Below are 17,689 nucleotides of genomic sequence, written 5' to 3' on the forward strand. Positions count from 1 at the left end.
TGAAAATTATGTAACTATCCCATATTTTGAGCTGAAATCTTTCTCCCTTTCATTTCCTGGCCCCAAATTTGCCTTCTAGAGAAACGGTTAAACATCATTTGTCTTATGGTATTCATGGATGCTATGGTACAAGTCTGTGCCTTCCATCTCCAGGAACATTCATTTCCTTGCTACTAAATATTTCTCACTGAGATACCAATTGATCTCCTCTCCAAATCTATGACCTCTCTTTGAGGACAGCCTTTGTCCAGTGACTTGTCTGTGCAGGGGCATAAAGTCCTGGTGCCAAATGAGGTCAGCTGAGGCTACTGTTGTGAATGATTTGTGGGTCAACCCCTCCCTCTGTCCAAACACACTTCCTTCACTCTACACAGGCACTGATCTCAATAGCATTTCTAAAAAGTTTGACTTTTGTCTCAGAGTATGGTACTTAGGAAACTGGACTTGGAATAGCATTTCCATCAATTCAAACTGCCTTGTTTCCAAGACATACTAAGTTACTCATTCATTTTTTCACTTACTCACTGTTTGTTCTTCATTCGTTCATCCTCCAACAAAAATATTTAGAGTAAGTTTAACATATATGTGTAAGGTAACACGCCGGGTTCCCCAGGGACAGAGAATGTATAGACACAGTCCTTTCTTGGCTTTTATCCTAACACAGTTTATAATTGAGCAGGTAGGATCAGACTAAAACACCAGGACATAAATAATACAAGCGAGAATATAGGAGAGATGGAGGAAGTGAAGGAGGAATAAGATGGGGAGAGAGGGAGAGCAAGAGAGAAAGAAACAGACACATACATAAAAGAACCCATCTACAATTGAACATCATTGGAGGGGGGATGTCTGTGTATGTTTGATGTGTGCAATAACTCCTTAAAGAGATAATTCCCTACTACTTTTCTGTTACTATAACTTCCTATTATGTGCAGTTTATTTTCCCTCTGCCTGTACCACTATGTTTCTTTCCAGTTACAGCTTCTTATGGATTATATCTTTTGTATCCAACCTTAGACCCTTACCTAGGTTTCTATCCTCTTAGGAGTTTCAAGTGTTTCAAATCTGATTTTATGCCTGAAGGATCTTGGCACTTTTCTTTCCCTTAAGCTTTCTACTAATCCACTTTTTCCCTTGTTTTTCTTTCTCTACCATGTGAAGTCTGAAAAGAAATGCCTTAAGGGAGGGGTTGCAAGAAGTTGGAACTTAAATCTGTGCCCAAATCTCTCAAGAAGTTATGGTAAGATATTGTAGTCTTTCACTTAGATAAAGGGTTTTAAAATTAAAATCCAATCCTCATTCCCCCCCAATTTTAGTAAAACAAATGGAAATGGAAAAGAAAAACTAAGTCATCTTTGTTGAGAATAAAACTTGCATCAACGCAAAAAGTTAGAAGCACAAGTTCTAAAAAATAAATGAGTGAATAAAACAAAATAGTTAGCCTAAACCAAGAAGAATTTGAAGCATGATCAGCAGAATTACAGTTAAAGTTTAATGTCTTTAAGCTTTCGGGATATGAAATATTAAGTATAAATCCTGTCAATCAGTCAAATGACATTTGTTTCCACCAAGCTCATGATCCCAGTTTGGCCCTCAAAGGCAAGAAAATTTTAAAAACAAAACAAAGTTGTCTGGGGAATGTCTATTGACACTAATTTCACAAATCCAAAAGGAACTTGTAGCTCCTAATTAGTCAATGATGAATCCCAAGCATCTAGAATGGTGCCAGGTTCCAAGAAAGCACTAAACAATACTTGTGAAGTGAATGAATTCCTTCTTGATGTTTACAGGTATGTTCTAGGTCACTTCAAATACACCACTCAGCAGACTCAAACTCAGCCCTTTAAACTTTTTTTCCTTGCTGCTCCTAACACTGTTTTTTTGTTTTTGTTTTTGTTTTTTTGGTCCTTTTCTAACATTCTCTATGATGATATGCACTGAGCTATTCCACATGCTTTCCAATTAGGTGTCAAATCGGATGTCTGGAAACAATCTGAATTAGAGACATGATATTTTAAAATTACATTTATTTTAAATGAAACAATATTTTAACATTCCATTATTACATTATCATCTTGATTACTGAAGTAGCTGTTGTGATACTGTTGTTTCATATTTTATTTGACCAAATGTAAATTAAAGAATCATTAGGATGTAACATAATGAGATATCCTTAAAGGATGAGAGAGAGAAAAAGTAGAAGAAAAATAAATCTAATAAAGTGTATATTTTAAATTACCTGAATAATTTGATACCTATGATTTGGGTTGCCACATGAAGTGATGGAATTAACAGGGTATTGAAAAATTCCATTGCAAAATATATTCCTATTTAATTTTTTTGGTTTGTAAAACTAGCAGTAACTTTTTTTTCTCCAACTAATTATTCTTCCTCTGAAATATTATGAACAATGAACATACACCATAAAACCACCATAAAAGTTTTAATTTTCTTCATAGAAAAGACGTTGAATTTGGCCCCCTGTTTTATGTCTGCACTACCTTCTTTTCCTTGTTACATCTCCATTTTGAACTGTATTGTGAACCAAGAACTTCCAGATGTTCAAGCTGGATTTAGAAAATGCAGAGGAACCAGAGTTCAAATTGCCAACATCCGCTGGATCATAGGAAAAGCACGAGAGTTCCAGAAAAACATCTATTTCTGCCTCATTGACTACGCCAAAGCCTTTGACTCTGTGGATCAAAATAAACTGTGGAAAATTCTTCAAGAGATGAGAATACCAGACCACCTTACCTGCCTCCTAAGAAACCTGTAAGCAGGTCAAGAAGCAACAGTGAGAACCAGACATGGAACAAGGGACTAGTTCCTAATTGGGAAAGGAGCACATCAAGGCTGCATATTGTCACCTGCTAATTTAACTTATGTGCAGAGTGCATCATGCAAATGCAGGGCTGGAGGAAGCAGAAGCCAGAATCAAGATGGCTGGGAGAAATATCAGTAACCTCAGATATGCAGATGACACCACCCTTATGGCAGAAAGCGAAGAGGAACTGAAGAGCCTCTTGAGGAAAGTGAAAGAGGTGAGTGAAAAAGCTGGCTTAAAACTCAACATTCAGAAAACTAAAGATCACGGCATCTGGTCCCATCAGATCAGATCAGATCAGATCAGTTGCTCAGTCCCATCACTTCATGGCAAATAGATAGCAAAACAATGGAAACAGTAAGGGACTTTATCTTTTTGGGCTCCAAAATCACTGCAGATGGTGACTGCAGCCATGAAATCAAAAGACACTTACTCCTCGGAAGAAAACCTGTGGCAAACCTAGACAGCATATTAAAAAGCAGAGACAGTACCTTGTCAATAAAGGTCCATCTAGTCAAGGCTATGGTTTTTCCAGTAGTCATGTACAAATTTGAGAGCTGGACCATAAAGAAGGCTGAGCACTGAAGAATTGATGCTTTTGAACTGTGGTGTTGGAGAAGACTCTTGGGAGTCCCTTGGACTGCATGGAGATCCAACCAGTCAACCCTAAAGGAAATCAGTCCTGAATATTTGTTGGAGGAACTGATGTTGAAGCTGAAGCTGAAACACTAATGCTTTGGCCACCTGATGCAAAGTACTGACTTATTGGAAAAGACCCTGATGCTGGGAAAGATTGAAGGCAGGAGGAGAAGGGGATGACAGAGGATGAGATGGTTGGATGACATCACCAACTTGATGGACACGAGTTTTGAGCAAGCTCTGGGAGTTGGTAATGGACAGGGAGGCCTGGCGTGTTTCAGTCCATGGAGTTACAGAGTGTCGGACATGACTGAGAGACTGAACTAATAAAAATTCTACTCAATTAGAAATATTTTTCCCATTGAGTGAAATCTTCACTTAACACCCAGGACATCATATTGCACTCAATCACAACTCAAATATTTCTTAAATGTTGAATAAATGACTTAGCATCAGGTATTTACTAAGTATGGGTGAGATAGTATAAAAGTGAAAACAAATCCTTTTGGCTGATGTCATAAAAATTCTAGCATTAAAATAAAGACTACACATTAGTAAAAGTCTGTATGTCTCCCATTTCACTCTACAGTTAAACACTTACACGTTGGCAGTACTAAGTTACTGTTACTCCCACAATATTTAAGCTCTTTGTTTTATTTGTTTGCACATAATATTTGCTGGAGAAGACTCTTGAGAGTCCCTTGGACTGTGGGGAGATCCAACAAGTTCATCCTAAGGGAGATCAGTCCTGGGTGTTCATTGGAAGGACTGATGTTGAGGCTGAAACTCCAATACTTTGGCCACCTGATGTAAAGAGCTGATTCATTTGAAAAGACCCTGATGCTGAGGGGGGATTGAGGGCAGGAGGAGAAGGGGATGAGAGAGGATGAAATGGTTGGGTGGCATCACTGACTCAATGGACATGGGTTTGGGTGGACTCCAGGAGTTGGTGATGGACAGGGAGGCCTGGTGTGCTACAGTTCATGGGGTTGCAAAGAGTTGGACATGACTGAGCGACTGAACTGAATATTTGCTCTGCCTGGAATTTCTTTTCCATTTCATGTGCAGTTTTCGTTTCAATGTCTAATCCTTTTTCAGACCTCATTAGAAATCACACCTTGAAAAGCCTCAGTATGTAAGTATGTCTCTCCTTCTTCTCTCCCTTTCTCCCAACCCCTTACCCTCTCTCCATCTCTCCTATATTCTCTCCTGTATTATTGATGTACTGGTGTTCATGAATGTATAACTGAGATTAATGAATGAATGATGAACAAATTAGCAGGCTTTATACTTACTTCCCTCTCTTACTCTCTAATGTAGCCACTGACTTCAGTTTTATATGAGTCCTCAAGGGCTATTTTCTACCTGTTTACATATCTTTATCATAAGCGTACCCACAGAAAATATACTGTAATTTTATTAATATATTGTAATATTTCTGAAGAAAAGCATTTTACTGCAAGTATCTTTTAGCTGGTTGCTTTTGTTTCTTTAATAGTGAAAGTGAAAGTCACTCAGTGCTGTGGACTCTTTGCAACCCCATGGACTATACAGTCGATGGAATTCTCTAGGCCAGAATACAGGAGTGGGTAGCCTTTCCCTTCTTCAGGGGATCTTCCCAACCCAGGGATTGGACCCAGGTCTCCTACATTTCAAGCAGATTCTTTACCAGCTGTGCCATAAAGGAAGTCCAAGAATACTGGAGTGGAGTGGAGTGAAGCCTATCCCTTCTCCAGCAGATCTTCCTGACCCAGGGTCAGATCTTCCTGACGCTGACCCTTCGTTCGTATCAGGGTCTCCTGCATTGCAGGCAGATTCTTTACCAACTGAGTTACCAGGGAAGCCCTCTTTAATAGTAGGATATCAATTTACTAGACTGAGATATACCTTGTTCTTCCTAATTGTTGCATAGTATTTCATATAATATTGTTATTATTATAATACAGCTGATTTGGCTATCTGAACAATTCGCTATTACAAACAAAGCCACAAGGAATATTTTTGTGGGGCCTCTTTATGCTCTGGAGAAATTTTCTGAGGTGTCAACAGTAAACTTAACAGGAACAGGGAAATGACCTATCAAGAAGTCAGTATCTAAACCCTGACTATTAAGCTAAAAATTATTTGCCACAAAATGTTGATATTTTGCTTTCACAGGTCAGCTTGCCAGAGGTGGTATGCAATGCTAGAACTGTAGCAAAAATGAAAGAAAATTGGCACACACTGAATGAACAAGTACTATAATTTGGTCAGTCAGTCAATCAAGTAATATTTATCAAGGACCTACCCAGTGCCAGGTTCTGTGTCACATGGAGGGAAAACGGGCGAATGAGACACAATTTTCCTTCAAAGAGCTCACAGTTTTAAAGTAAAGAGAAACAAATATAATTAATGTTTGCTTCCCTATGTCATCTAAGTCATTGTAGGGCTATGCAATGGTAGTGTGGGAGCATACTGAAAGGCCTCCTAAAATGGTAAGGACTAACCTAGTGATGCTCAAACCCAGAAGTTATGGTGCTCTTGGAGAAACATAACAAAAGATTATTATATCGAAGACTATGTCGTCATATTCTGCCTCATGACAAACTGTAGTGCAGATAAATAGTAATATGTAGCACACTTGTTTAATTATGTGTTTTAAAACCTCTTCTCTCATTAGACTGATGTAAGTGGGGTCAGAGAATATGTTTAAGACAATATTGTACCTATAGCACTTTCCATGGTACATGGAGCATATGAAAGGGGAAAAAAAAAAGTCACAGGAGAAAAGCTTTAAAAGGATTCATTCTGCTTGTTAGACTTAAATGCCTTCACACATGTAGGTAATACAACCATTATTTTATGATAGGAAATCTATAGTTGGTTCAACTCCTAGAACAAAATGTGGAACTCTGGTTATTATGATCTTTCAGGATCATGCTCCACTAAGATAATATCCATACAAATTTTACTAACTGTATTTGAAAAGCCCCCTAGCATATCTCCTGAGGAAAATAGTCACCAAAATGAAAGACAGTGGAAAAATCCCATTCCTCTAAACATTTAATATCAGTTTCAATAACCACTCTGAATTCCTTAAAATAATTCTCTTTCACTTGGGTAATTTTCTGTTACCTTAACCCAACATAACAGGTACTCTCAAAACACAGATGTACATTTCTACTTGGTATCACATGGACTCTGGAACCAGTCTGCTTAGGTTTGACTTCTAGATCTATATAAGGTCTGTGATCCTGAAAAAGTCAGTTTATACTTCTATGCCTCAGTTTCTTTATCTCTAAAATCAACATAAAAATACTGACCTCAAACCATTAATATAGGCTTAAATCAAGTAATATATGTAAAATGCTGAGAACATTCAGTTCAGTTCAGTCACTCAGTTGTCTGACTCTTTGCGACCCCATGAATTGCAGCATGCCAGGCCTCCCTGTCCATCACCAACTCCCAGACATTATCTGACCCATATTAACTGCTATGCAAACATTCTCTTAATGAAGACATAAATTCCTACACTAACTTTCTTACTAGACTGCATGACTACTCAATTTCAACATAGTTGGCCAAGATTAGGTCAATATCACCCAGGAAAAATATCCTTAGTTATAAATACCAGGGAAACAGAAAGAGTAATGGAAACATACAAAATAGAGAAGCACAGAGGCGATATATGTGTCTGTAGAAAAATTAGAACCAAGGGTTCCCTACATGAATGATTAGTCATTTCATGTCTACAAATGATTCCATTATCTCAGAAAGTAAAGCACTTGGTAGACATTCTGACACATGGTAAACATTCATTAAGTGTTTGTTTAAGTACTAGTTAGCTAAAAAATGAAATAGTTGTTTGACTATAAACAAGTTACTTGACACATCTAGGTTTTTGTTCCCTTAAGTATAAAGTGAAAAAATTTAATGTAATTTCATTAATCAATGAAATCATTTGAGAATTTGGAATCATTTTGGAATCATTTGAGAATTTGACAAAATCTGATATCTCAATCATATGCCTAGAGTCTCTGATTTAATTCATCTTTGGAATGGCTGAAAAATCAGAATTTTTGAAAGCTCTCCAACGATTCTAATTTATGACCAGGGTTGAGAACCACGAAAGTAACCAGGCGCAGATCCTGGTTACCTTTGTATACAAACACACAGTAATTATCAGACATTTCATATCCAAATCCAAATATTTAAACTGATGTGGAGATCTAAATTCTGTGGGCCCACAGATTAAACTTCTGTGAGCCCACTGTGAAGGGCTTCTTTTATTCACTTAGGATTAAGAAGATGAATGTGTTCAGTTTTAAGACAGAAATATACAACCCTCTGTACATCACTCACCCTTTCCCTTCTGCACATTCTCAATAATTATCCTCTGCTCATCAGATTAAGGTTATTCATTAAACAATGAGGAAAAGTTAAGAGACAATGAAAAAAGAGACCACATAGAAGAGAGAAGTAGAGTGAGAACAAGTATCTCCATTAAATCATTTTAAACAAACCCACATAAAATAACTACACAAATAAACAAAAAAACCAGTCTCTTAACCTCAGGTCCTAGTGTCTAATTTCCTGGACCATCAAGGTCTCAAAGACAGGAGTGGCTTTTCTTAGGGTCAGACCTTTTCATGCATAGATACAGCAAAAAGTCCTGAAAGGGTAGGGAGGAGAGAACTGAGATAGGACCATGAGAAATTGTTATTTTGGGGGCCAGAGGGGTTTGCTGTCCCTCCTCTTGGGTTTTCCCATGCCTGGAGGGTTACAACTGGCCAAATGATAGTACTGGACTTTCTCCTGTACACCCAGAAGTCACACCCTGAGCTCTGATCTCCTTTTACCTGCACAGGTTCTGGGCTGTCATTTCATTAAAAGGATGGTTTTCACCTCAAGTCTTTGTTCCTGGTAGAGAGTTAGACCTAAATGCCTCAAAGTCTTGAAAGAACTAATAAATCATATTTAATATGTAGAAAAGAATCTGTTTTGATTAACAATATGTTATATCATAATCAAATACAGTTATAACTGAAGGGCAATTTGTTCTCTGGGGTATCACTTCTTTGAGTTAAAGAAAATACTCCTGTTTGTTCTAAACCACCTTCAAATTTACTTTGATTTGCAAATTCAGTGTACTTTGTGTAAACAAACACTGCCAGTGAATTAACAATACTGTATGACCCTTTCTTTCATTATACAAACATTTTTTCATGCTCAGGGTATTTTGTCTCCCTTTTATACATTTTACCTCAGATCTTAGTAGGTAACCTTGAGCCTTAATAAGTTTTACTTTATATCAAACTCCCTTGTTTCTCTTTGATATTTTCCTCAACTATATATAATCTCTATTAAATGAGGAAAGTAGAGGGTGCCTGATGAGTGGCATTCTGTTCACAAAGGAAAATTTTTCTATCTTTTCTACTTCCTACTGGCAAATAATTTCCTAGGTGACTACAAGGCAAAATTTAAAGGATTATATTTTGCTGCCTGGAGAAGGCAATGGCACCCCACTCCAGTACTCTTGCCTGGAAAATCCCATGGATGGAGGAGCCTGGTAGGCTGCAGTCCATGGGGTCGCTAAGAGTCGGACACAACTGAGCGACTTCGCTTTCACTTTTCACTTTCATGCATTGGAGAAGGAAATGGCACCCCACTCCAGTGTTCTTGCCTGGAGAATCCCAGGGACGGAGGAGCCTGGTGGCTGCCATCTATGGGGTTACAGAGAGTCAGACACGACTGAAGTGACTTAACATAGCATAGCATAGCATTTTGCTGCCAGCATTATTCAACTCTGCCATTTAGGTAAATTATGTTACCTATGGAATTTAACGGAGATTATTGTTCTGTTTCAATCAATTTCCTCATGTCTCACTATCATCAAATAGTATTCTTCTTAAATTGATTTTTATTTAATTGTCACTCAAAAAACCTTTAACTGAGAACTACCTATCCCACGCATCATCCTACATGTCAGAGAATAAACTAGGTTCATGATTTCAACCTCAACCTATATGTCAGAGAATAGTAAAGACACATAATCTCAACCCTCAAAGAATTCACAGCTCATTTGGGAGAAAAAGTAAGAAAACCAAGGGTAACAATGAGACAGATTGATAGACAGTTACAGGACTGCCGTAGGGCTGGGTTCAGTCAGAGTTCAGTTGCTCAGTCATCTCCGACTCCTTGCAATCCCATGGATTCCAGCACGCCAGGCTTCCCTGTCCATCACCAATTCACAGAACTTACTCAAATTCATATCCATTGAGTTAGTGATGCCATCCAACCGTCTCATCCTCTGTCATCTCCTTCTCCTCCTGCCTTCGATCTTTCCCAGCATCGGGGTCTTTTCTAGTGAGTCAGTTCTTCACATTAGGTGGTCAAAGTACTGGAGTTTCAGCTTCAGCATCAGTCCTTCCAATGAACACCCAGGACTGATCTCCTTTAGGATGGACTGGTTGGATCACCTTCCAGTCCAAGGGACTCTCAAGAGTCTTCTCCAACACCACAGTTCAAAACCATCAATTCTTTGGCACTCAGCTTTCTTTATAGTCCAACTCTCACATACATACATGACTACTGGAAAAATCATAGCTTTGACTAGATGGACCTTTGTTGGCAAAGTAATGTCTCTGCTTTTAATAAGCTGTCTGCTGCTGCTGCTGCTGCTAAGTCACTTCAGTTGTGTCCCACTCTGTGCGACCCCATAGACGGCAGCCCACGAGGCTCCCCCATCCCTGGGATTCTCCAGGCAAGAACATTGGAGTGGGTTGCCATTCCCTTCTCCAATGCATGAAAGTGAAAAGTGAAAGTGAAGTCACTGAGTCTCGTCTGACTCTTAGCGACCCCATGGACTGCGGCCTACCAGGCTCCTCTGTCCATGGAATTTTCCAGGCAAGAGTGCTGGAGTGGGGTGCCATTGCCTTCTCCGAATAAGCTTTCTAGGTTGGTCATAACTTTTCTTTCAAGGAACAAGTGTGTTTTAATTTCATGGCTGCAGTCACCATCTGCAGTGATTTTGGAGCCCCCCCCCCAAAAAAAAAATAAAGTCTGTCATTATTTCCACTGTTTCCCCATCTATTTGCCATGAAATGATGGGACCAGATACCATGATCTTAGTTTTCTGAATGTTGAGTTTAAAGCCAACCTTTTCACTCTCCTCTTTCACTTTCCTCAAGAGGCTCTTAAGTTCTTTGCTTTCTGCCATAAGGGTGGTGTCATCTGCATACCTGAAGTTATTGATATTTCTCCCAGCAATCTTGATTCCAGCTTGTGCTTCATCCAGCCCAGGATTTCACATGATGTACTCTGCATATAAGGTAAATAAGCAGGGTGACCATATACAGCTTGATGTACTCCTTTCCCGATTTGGAACCAGTCTGCTGTTCCATGTCCAGTTCTAACTGTTGCTTCTTGACCTGCACACAGATGTCTCAGGAGGCAGGTCAGGTGGTCTGGTATTCCCATCTATTATAGAATTTTCCACAATTTGTTGTGATCCACACAGTCAAAGGCTTTGACATAGTCAATAAAGCAGAGGTAGATGTTTTTCTGGAATGCTCTTGCTTTTTCAATGAAATGGGCTGCTCCTCAGCATGTGGGATCTACCCAGACCAGGGATCGATCCCACGTCTCCTGCACTGATAGGCGGATTCCTTACCACTGAGCCGCCTGGGAAACCGAGGGTGGGGTTGAAGGCAGTTAAAACATTCAGGCTGGTGGGAGAAAGGGAAGCAACAGTCAAGTAAGACTATCCAAGAAGGGTGTTATTTGAATAGAAGTTATCTGGGCAGAGTAGAGGAATAGGCATGAATGGTATAGAGTTCCAGAAGAGAAAAATCCAAGAGAGACAAATCTAAGATTCCTTTAGCGTCAAAGAATGTAAGGAAAATTTGCTGCAGTAAAAATTACCTATGGAAATCTCAAAAGTTTCCCATGAAAAGCAATATACTTTTCTCCATTTCTATCACCCTGTATAATAATTTTAGCACATTTATCGTTGAGAACCACTGAACCAGAATAAAGGTAGTAGCAAAAGGAACATCTACATGAGATATCTTGAGATTGAAACTCTTCTGCCATTTAGGTAACTATTATGTCAAATCCCTGGTGATGAATGGAGGACCAGAGGACAAAAATCTCACATTTCTGGATAACTGAAGAGCTTTCAATTCTATGTTGATATTAACATTCTCTTACCTTAATATATGAGGAGGTCATGGCAACCCACTCTAGCATTCTTGCCTAGAGAATCCCCATGGAGAGGGGCCTGGCAGCCTACAGTCCATGTGGTCACAAAGAGGTGGACACGACTGAACTAAGCACACACACAACTTAAAATATACTAAAATGTTTGCTATGTAGACTAGATGTTATAGATGAAAATCACTCAGCACTAGGCCTTGGCTAATAGTAATAGCTTAGAATCTTTTGCTTTATTTTGAATATAAGTTTTGATTGATCAGGCTTATTGATCAATCGATTGATCAGTTTTGATTGATTTGGCTACCAACTTCTTTTCCAAGTTAATATATTTTTGAGTGGCTTTATTAAATATCTATCCCTGTCATGATCTGGGGAAGCAATCTGAGATTAAGAGTAATTTCTAAAGAGGTACTGGGGTATAACATAACTCTCATGGGTGGCTTACCAAGAATAGAGGTATCCATGCACCACCATGTAGAGAACTCTGAGCATTTCCATAAGGACGGGTGCACAGTGCATCTGGAGGGTGGCAGGAGCTGAGACAAAGGAACCAGGGCCCCATGTGTCCTGTTAAGGATTGATAACTTACCCTGGGTCTTTGGATGGTTTTAAGCTAGGGGGTGACATAAAAATTTTGTTTAATAAGGTTCCTGTGATGGTTATATGAAGGATGGATTAGAGCTGAGCACTGCTCACATCAGGGAGAAAAGTAAGGGACCCTGAGCATCATATTAGGATAATACTGGTGCAGAATTAGAAGGGACTAAACCAAGTCAGAATCAGGAGGAATTGAGCAAAGAAAATGGAGCAGAGCTATTTAGGACATACAGAAACTTGGCTTGATTTTTTTTTTTTTTTTTTTTAATTGGAAGTGAAGCTTTTGGGTATGAATGGATGAATTCAGTTTTGGTCATTCTGATTTCGAGCCTGCTGTGAGCTATTCAGATGTAGTTGTTCAGGTGGTAACTGGATATAAAAGTCTGAAGTTTAGCAAAGAATTACCAGTTAGAGATAATTTCATGTACATTAACATACAACCACACACAGAATAGAAGAGCATCCAAAGCTGATCCCAGGATAGCTCCAACATTTAAGGGCTAAAATGTGATGACAGCATAAAAAGTGAATGAGCTAGGATATTATTTAACAACATAAAGAACACTTGAATATATTTATAAACAGAAAAAAAAAGGAACTACTCTCTTAAAATACATGTAGAAATGTGGCAAAGCTTAGGAATCAAGAACTTAGAAGTGACAAGGGACCAAGGGACCCCTTCCCACTCTATAATGCCACCCTCCAGTCTTGGGTTAAATCACAACCCTTCTACCATAAATATTTGTTTATAAGTGAAACTGTAACTGATAGCAGTCTTTAAATGGAATGGATGATATCTCAAGATGGCAGCAAACTGGGAGAGTACATGTCTGCAGAAGGACATGTCTTCAGACATGGGCTTTAAATGTCTTAATTTGTCAAATTAAGTCAAAGTGAAATAAGCACTAATCTGGGAGCCACAAGTCTGTCACTCAGATATTCTTCCAGAGAAGCTGCCTTTTTAGAGAGCAGAGCTGATGAACAGCCCTGGTTGCTACCCCTTTGACTGAAACACTTCATTCTTGCCAAGATCACCTTTCCCTCGGGTTCTTCCTAGCTGATGCATGAGCAGAGCTGGGGCACTGATTCTGGCTCATGACTATTGGATTTCTCTAATAGGCAACTTCTGGATCTCCATCAGCCTGGCCAAGATTTTTCAGCAGTCTAGGGCTCTTCCTACAAAGTCTTCCCTCCTGTGTCATCTTTTAGCACAGCAGACCAAAAGCACACCTTGCCTACTTTCTCCTTTGCCCTCTTTTATCCACACAGACCTTTCCCACATAAATCTCTTCACTTCCAATCCTGTTTTGGCATCTCTGCTTCTGGGATGACCTGAACTGACCCAAGGGGTTGCCCTGAGGGCTGAGGATTTAAAGTTAACAAGACAAAGCTTCAATCTCCAAAGATACTTTAATTCCTCAGTTTCTGATGAAATGTAAGGGCATACATCTTGATTCTACTTTAGTCTCTAAGGACAGAATGGTCTCCATTTGCTTCTCTTTATTTTTCAACGCGTTGCTTTGATATCAGCACACCTGAGGATTCCTAGGATGGTTTGGCTCCTCTCTCAATTTAACTTTGCACTGATTCCCTTATACCTCTGCCAAGATCTGTACCTTTATGAACAATCCCATCATTTATGGCTCTGCAGAGCTACCCCTTGGCACTGTGGCAGAAAGTGAGTCATCAGACACCCATGAAGTCCAAGATGATTCTGAGATAATGCAGGAAAGATTAGCTATCACACACCTTTCCCTTCATTCTGTGTTCAATTCTGGCTCTCTGCCCCTAGCTGACAAAATGTGCCTGTAACCATCCTCATTCTGAATTGCATTCTGAGAGGAGAATGCCTCGACACCCACCTGCCTCTCATCAAAATCCTAACACTGATTTGAAGTGCATGAGTCATTTTATTCATATCTTGGGTTCTGTTTGGGAAAATGCTGATCCTAGAAAACAGGGAAGTCTCATTTCCTCTCCCCCCTTCATTTTCCACAATGCATTATAGCCTATAAAGCACTTCTAGCCCACCCTTCACAAGGTGATAGCTTTACAACATTTCTCAGTCACCAAGTCCTGATACCTGCCAGGGTTGCTGGCATTGCCACCTGATCTGGTGTACCCAGGCACAGGCTCTTTTTCAAGTTCTTTAGGTCTGCCACATTGTGGAGAAAAATTACTCCTTTGGTAGTTATGTGTGGGGAGGAGATTGAAGAGAAGAGGAATTAGGGTTAGACTAGGATGAGGATTGGGGCGTCACTCTCTGTGAGTGTGTATCGACCTACTGTCTCTCATGGATGACATGATCCATTTCCTCTTTTCCTTTAGTTTCTAGAAAGCATTATGAACCATCCCAAACAATCCATTTTGCAATAAAATGCTGCTGCGTTCCAGTATTACTGTCTGGAGTTCACTTGAAACTTGACCCCATATCAAAAGGGAGTAAAGTAAGTTGCCTGCTATGTCTCAGTGGATGCTCTTTGGTTGTCTTTGGGGCTTGAAAAATGTCCATGAAAAACCACATTTGAAAACAAGGTACATCATCTATCAGCGGACATGCTTCAATACATTGGAGTGTCGCTGCAGGCCTCCTTTGAATGCAAGCACTGAAGCTTGTAGGCTGGTGCACAGAACTACCTCGTTTCTTCTCACCTACCTTAAATTAACAAACCATCACATTCAGGTACACACAACAAACATGGAGAGGTGGAGGGGTGTCGAGAATGAAGCACCTCAGGAGACTAAAGGACAAAAACAGAAATCAGGAGTGTGGTTGAGTTTCCCATCACCTCCAATCCTGCAGGCAGACAAGGAGACCCAGGAGGATAGAGTGCTGTGGAGGAAATGCTTAGCTGAACAGTATTTAGATCTCCGATCTCTGAAAGAGAATGTGGTTCTGGCCCCACTGTACCTCTCCCTGTCTTCTAAAATTATGTTTGTTTCATAAAAAAAAAAAAAAAAAGTTCCAGGTGAATCCTATTAGTCAGTATATTTGTGTAAGTGTGTTAACAAAAATACTCACACAGAGACACAGACGTCAAGGTAGACCTATAGCTTCTTCTGTGTGTGCCCATTTAACTGTTTCTCCCTGGTGTGAATAATAGAGAGATTTTTGTATGTTGGTCCTGCCTTTCACATTAAGTTGCTAACTCCTCCAGGGCAGGGATCATGGCTACACGATACATTGTCTCTAGATACCCATCTGAGAAAGGGAGATTATCCCCATGGACAAATAGTGGACCTTAGGGTCAGGAAATCTTGGATCTACTCGGACATGAATTTAGTCAGATAACAGTCTCTATGTGCCTCAGACTCCCCTGTTACAAATAAGGATCAGAAGCAATTTCTTTAGGGGTGGTCTAAGAATTCTGATGATGTGGAGAAATTTATCACAGAAAGCTAGTGTGGAAATACACAGTCCGTCTTTCACTTCATTCTTCCAGTTTGTTGAGAGATTCAATCCTAATACATTGCTGTCATATTGCATGTATTTTATTTTCTAAGTATCTAATTTTGTCCCCTTGTGTGGGGTAGAATTATTTACTTTATTTCATTTTATCATTTAAACATTTATATATCAATTTGAAACATCTTACCCAGCTACCCTTTTCAGTGAGTCAAGTTACATAAATATATTTTCTTCAGTAGGTTCCCTGGAGTCTCTTTCCCCATTTCTACATGATTTTTTTTTTCTCCGATAAACATACCTGCTTCTGTTTAAAATATTCTTCACAAAGCCCCCATGGTAATATTGATTTGAGGCTTTTCTCTATCAAGTACTTTCATAATTAGTTTTCTTGTCCAGTCTTTACTACTTTATAGGGGACAACTAGGATTTAAAGGACAAAAGAACAAAATGTGGTAGCAAGAGCTGAGGGCAGTTTTGACACTGAGGACCGTGATAAAGGGTCCCATCCATTTAAAAAGCAGATTCAGGAAGTTCACTTCTCTTGTCTCTAGTTCCCTGACTGAAGACATATTTTCATTATTCTGATCACTAAGTGACAGATGTGCTGGTACTTGAAGCATAAATGAATGAATAAAACCATCAACTTAGATACCCTAGGAAAAAACTTCTCCAGAACTAAAGTCTAATTGCTTATTTAGATAACAATGAAAATAGGGCTTCCCTAGTGGCTCAGATAGTAAAGAATCTGCCTGCAGCGCATGTGACACGGGTTTGATCCCTGACTCCAAAAGATCCCCTGGAGAAGGGAATGGCAATCCACTCCAGTATTCTTAACTGGAAAATCCCATGGACAGTGAAACCTGGTGGGCTACAGACCATGCGATCACAAAGAGCTGGACACAACTGAGCAACTAACATTTTCATTTTTCAAAAACAGGATAAAATTAAGTATTAGCAATATGCTAGTCAAAAAAAAAAAAAAAAGGAGAGATCAAACAACTTGTGAGGATGTAAATGTTCAAGTGATGTAAAAGAAATAAATGGCAAAGCTTAAAGGAAACTTAAAGTCTTAAAGGACAAGATTTGGTGATTAATAAAAACTAAATTTAGCAGCTAACAGAATGGAGGATAAGGCTGGAGAACAAGTTTCAAGATTGCCTGGCAAAACATGCCAACCATACTTTAGAATTGGTTCTGATATTGGTCATAGAAAATAGACTATCCCCAGATGGAGAGAACTTGTACCTCTTCCTTCTTTGAAGTGTCTAATCTAAAAGTACACCAGTGGACCCAGGACACTTGACTGTTAGTGTCGGTCCCAGGCTTATACTCCAGCCGCATAAGCTTCATTAGCTTGAAAAGATTCAACAAGGATAATGTATTCTTGCTCTTGAATTCTTAGCATCTTAGAGCTATCAATTCAGTTTGGTCACTCATTTGTGTCCAACTCTTTGCAATCCTATGGACTGCAGCATGCCAGGCCTCCCTGTCCATCACCAACTCCTGGAGCTTATTCAAACTCACGTCCATCTAGTCAGTGATGCCATCCAATCATCTCATCCTCTGTCATCCCCTTCTCCTCCTGCCTCCATTATTTCCCGGAATCAGTCTTTTCAAATGAGTCTATTCTTAGCATCAACTGGCCAAAGTCTGTGAGGTTCTGTTAACTTTTTCAATCTTTTATTTCCTTGTGTCTCAGATTACCTTCAAATTCATTGACCTGTTTCTATGTCTTCATTATTCTACTGAGTTCATACGATGAGCTTTTCTAGTTCATATTTTTTCATTTCTAAAATTTCCATTAGATTCTTTTTTATATTTTTATTTCTCTGCAGAAAGCTCCTATTTTTCCATTTATTTTCAATGTGTTTACATTGACTTCATGGAACATAGTTACAACACATGATAAAAGACTTTAATTCCAACATCTGGGCCATTTCAGGGTTGGCATCTATTTACTGTCTTTTCCCTTCAATATTGGTTGCATTTTTCTAGTTCTCTGTATATCAAACAACTCAACACTG

The sequence above is a fragment of the Bos indicus genome, chromosome 1 (genome assembly GCF_029378745.1).
Source record: "Bos indicus isolate NIAB-ARS_2022 breed Sahiwal x Tharparkar chromosome 1, NIAB-ARS_B.indTharparkar_mat_pri_1.0, whole genome shotgun sequence".
In the NCBI taxonomy this organism is placed as follows: Eukaryota; Metazoa; Chordata; class Mammalia; order Artiodactyla; family Bovidae; genus Bos; species Bos indicus.